Source organism: Macaca thibetana, chromosome 6, assembly GCF_024542745.1.
Source record: "Macaca thibetana thibetana isolate TM-01 chromosome 6, ASM2454274v1, whole genome shotgun sequence".
NCBI lineage: Eukaryota > Metazoa > Chordata > Mammalia > Primates > Cercopithecidae > Macaca > Macaca thibetana.
In genome coordinates this window covers 142719708-142724601 of record NC_065583.1, presented here as the reverse complement: position 1 = coordinate 142724601, position 4894 = coordinate 142719708, and positions in this window count along the sequence as shown.

Below are 4894 nucleotides of genomic sequence, written 5' to 3'. Positions count from 1 at the left end.
GGTTGAGATCTGAGAAGGGACAGACTGCCTGCTCAAGTGGGTCCCTGACACCTGAGTAGCCTAATTGGGAGACATCCCCCACTAGGGGCAGTCTGACACTCTACTCCTCACAGGGTGGAGTACACCCCTGAGAGGAAGCCTCCAAAGCAAGAATCAGACAGGTACACTAGCTGTTCAGCAATATTCTATCTTCTGCAGCCTCTGCTGCTGACACCCAGGCAAACAGGGTCTGGAGTGGACCTCAAGCAATCTCCAACAGACCTACAGCTGAAGGTCCTGACTGTTAGAAGGAAAACTGTCAAACAGGAAGGACACCTACACCAAAACCCCATCAGTACGTCACCATCATCATCAAAGACCAGAAGCAGATAAAACCACAATGGGGAAAAAGCAGGGCAGAAAAGCTGGAAATTCAAAAAATAAGAGTACATCTCCCCAGGCAAAGGAGCGCAGCTCATCGCCAGCAACAGATCAAAGCTTGATGGAGAATGACTTTGATGAGATGAGAGAAGAAGGCTTCAGTCCATCAAATTTCTCAGAGCTAAAGGAGGAATACGTACCCAGCGCAAAGAAACTAAAAATCTTGAAAAAAAAGTGGAAGAATTGATGGCTGAGTAATTAATGCAGAGAAGGTCATAAACGAAATGAAAGAGATGAAAACCATGACATGAGAAATACGTGACAAATGCACAAGCTTCAGTAACCGACTCGATCAACTGGAAGAAAGAGTATCAGCGATTGAGGATCAAATGAACAAAATGAAGCGAGAAGAGAAACCAAAAGAAAAAAGAAGAAAAAGAAATGAACAAAGCCTCCAAGAAGTATGGGATTATGTAAAAAGACCAAATCTATGTCTGATTGGGGTGCCTGAAAGTGAGGGGGAAAATGGAACCAAGTTGGAAAACACTCTTCAGGATATCATCCAGGAGAACTTCCCCAACGTAGTAGGGCAGGCCAACATTCAAATCCAGGAAATACAGAGAACGCCACAAAGATACTCCTCGAGAAGAGCAACTCCAAGACACATAATTGCCAGATTCACCAAAGTTGAAATGAAGGAAAAAATCTTAAGGGCAGCCAGAGAGAAAGGTCGGGTTACCCACAAAGGGAAGCCCATCAGAAAAACAGCAGATCTCTCGGCAGAACCTCTACAAGCCAGAAGAGAGTGGGGGCCAATATTCAACATTCTTAAAGAAAAGAATTTTAAACCCAGAATTTCGTATCCAGCCAAACTAAGTTTCGTAAGTGAAGGAGAAATAAAATCCTTTACAGATAAGCAAATGCTAGAGATTTTGTCACCACTAAGCCTGCCTTACAAGAGACCCTGAAGGAAGCACTAAACATGGAAAGGAACAACCGGTACCAGCCTTTGCAAAAACATGCCAAAATGTAAAGACCATCGAAGCTAGGAAGAAACTGCATCAACTAACGAGCAAAATAACCAGTTAATATCATAATGGCAGGATCAAGTTCACACATAACAATATTAACCTTAAATGTAAATGGACTAAATGCTCCAATTAAAAGACACAGAATAGCAAACTGGATAAAGAGTCAAGGCCCATCAGTTTGCTGTATTCAGGAGACCCATCTCACACGCAGAGACATACATAGGCTCAAAATAAAGGGATGGAGGAAGATTTACCAAGCAAATGGAGAACAAAAAAAAGCAGGGGTTGCAATACTAGTCTCTGATAAAACAGACTTTAAACCATCAAAGATCAAAAGAGATAAAGAAGGCCATTACATAATGGTAAAGGGAACAATTCAACAGGAAGAGCTAACTCTCCTAAATATATATGCACCCAATACAGGAGCACCCAGATTCATAAAGCAAGTCCTTAGAGACTTACAAAGAGACTTAGACTCCCATACAATAATAATGGGAGACTTCAACACTCCACTGTCAACATTAGACAGATCAACAAGACAGAAAGTTAACAAGGATATCCAGGAATTGAACTCATCTCTGCAGCAAGCAGACCTAATAGACATCTACAGAACTCTCCACCCCAAATCAACAGAATATACATTCTTCTCAGCACCACATCACACTTATTCCAAAATCGACCACATAATTGGAAGTAAAGCACTCCTCAGCAAATGTACAAGAACAGAAATTATAACAAACTGTCTCTCAGACCACAGTGCAATCAAACTAGAACTCAGGACTAAGAAACTCAATCAAAACCGCTCAACTACATGGAAACTGAACAACCTGCTCCTGAATGACTACTGGGTACATAACGAAATGAAGGCAGAAATAAAGATGTTCTTTGAAACCAATGAGAACAAAGATACAACATACCAGAATCTCTGGGACACATTTAAAGCAGTGTGTAGAGGGAAAGTTATAGCACTAAATGCCCACAAGAGAAAGCTGGAAAGATCTAAAATTGACACTCTAACATCACAATTAAAAGAACTAGAGAAGCAAGAGCAAACACATTCAAAAGCTAGCAGAAGGCAAGAAATAACTAAGATCAGAGCAGAACTGAAGGAGATAGAGACACAAAAAACCCTCCAAAAAATCAATGAATCCAGGAGTTGGTTTTTTGAAAAGATCAACAAAATTGACAGACCGCTAGCAAGACTAATAAAGAAGAAAAGACAGAAGAATCAAATCGACGCAATAAAAAATGATAAAGGGAATATCACCACCGACCCCACAGAAATACAAACTACCATCAGAGAATACTATAAAGACCTCTACGCAAATAAACTGGAAAATCTAGAAGAAATGGAAAATTTCCTGGACACTTACACTCTCCCAAGACTAAACCAGGAAGAAGCTGAATCCCTGAGTAGACCAATAACAGGCTCTGAAATTGAGGCAATAATTAATAGCCTACCAACCAAAAAAAGTCCAGGACCAGATGGATTCACAGCTGAATTCTACCAGAGGTACAAGGAGGAGCTGGTACCATTCCTTCTGAAACTATTCCAATCAATAGAAAAAGAGGGAATCCTCTCTAACTCATTTTATGAGGTCAACATCATCCTGATACCAAAGCCTGGCAGAGACACAACAAAAAAAGAGAATTTTAGACCAATATCCCTGATGAACATCGATGCAAAAATCCTCACTAAAATACTGGCAAACCGGATTCAGCAGCACATCAAAAAGCTTATCCACCATGATCAAGTGGGCTTCATCCCTGGGATGCAAGGCTGGTTCAACATTCGCAAATCAATAAACATAATCCAGCATATAAACAGAACCAAAGACAAGAACCACATGATTATCTCAATAGATGCAGAAAAGGCTTTTGACAAAATTCAACAGCCCTTCATGCTAAAAACGCTCAATAAATTCGGTATTGATGGTATGTACCTCAAAATAATAAGAGCTATTTATGACAAACCCACAGCCAATATCATACTGAATGGGCAAAAACTAGAAAAATTCCCTTTGAAGACTGGCACAAGACAGGGATGCCCTCTCTCACCACTCCTATTCAACATAGTGTTGGAAGTTCTGGCTAGGGAAATCAGGCAAGAGAAAGAAATCAAGGGTATTCAGTTAGGAAAAGAAGAAGTCAAATTGTCCCTGTTTGCAGATGACATGATTGTATATTTTGAAAACCCCATTGTCTCAGCCCCAAATCTCCTTAAGCTGATAAGGAACTTCAGCAAAGTCTCAGGATACAAAATAAATGTGCAAAAATCACAAGCATTCTTATACACCAGTAACAGACAAACAGAGAGCCAAATCATGAATGAACTTCCATTCACAATTGCTTCAAAGAGAATAAAATACCTAGGAATCCAACTTACAAGGGATGTAAAGGACCTCTTCAAGGAGAACTACAAACCACTGCTCAGTGAAATAAAAGAGGACACAAACAAATGGAAGAACATACCATGCTCATGGATAGGAAGAATCAATATCGTGAAAATGGCCATACTGCCCAAGGTTATTTATAGATTCAATGCCATCCCCATCAAGCTACCAATGAGTTTCTTCACAGAATTGGAAAAAACTGCTTTAAAGTTCATATGGAACCAAAAAAGAGCCTGCATCTCCAACACAATCCTAAGTCAAAAGAACAAAGCTGGAGGCATCACGCTACCTGACTTCAAACTATACTACAAGGCTACAGTAACCAAAACAGCATGGTACTGGTACCAAAACAGAGATATAGACCAATGGAACAGAACAGAGTCCTCACAAATAATACCACACGTCTACAGCCATCTGATGTTTGACAAACCTGAGAGAAACAAGAAATGGGGAAAAGATTCCCTATTTAATAAATGGTGCTGGGAAAATTGGCTAGCCATAAGTAGAAAGCTGAAACTGGATCCTTTCCTTACTCCTTATACGAAAATTAATTCAAGATGGATCAGAGACTTAAATGTTAGACCTAATACCATAAAAACCCTGAGGAAAACCTAGGTAGTACCATTCAGGACATAGGCATGGGCAAAGACTTCATGTCTAAAACACCAAAAGCAATGGCAGCAAAAGCCAAAATTGACAAATGGGATCTAATTAAACTAAAGAGCTTCTGCACAACAAAAGAAACTACCATCAGAGTGAACAGGCAACCTACAGAATGGGAGAGCATTTTTGCAATCTACTCATCTGACAAAGGGCTAATATCCAGAACCTACAAAGAACTCAAACAAATTTACAAGAAAAAAACAAACCACCCCATCAAAAAGTGGGCAAAGGATATGAACAGACATTTCTCAAAAGAAGACATTCATACAGCCAACAGACACATGAGAAAATGCTCATCATCACTGGCCATGAGAGAAATGCAAATCAAAACCACAATCAGATACCATCTCACACCAGTTAGAATGGCGATCATTAAAAAGTCAGGAAACAACAGGTGCTAGAGAGGATGTGGAGAAATAGGAACACTTTTACACTGTTGGTGGGATT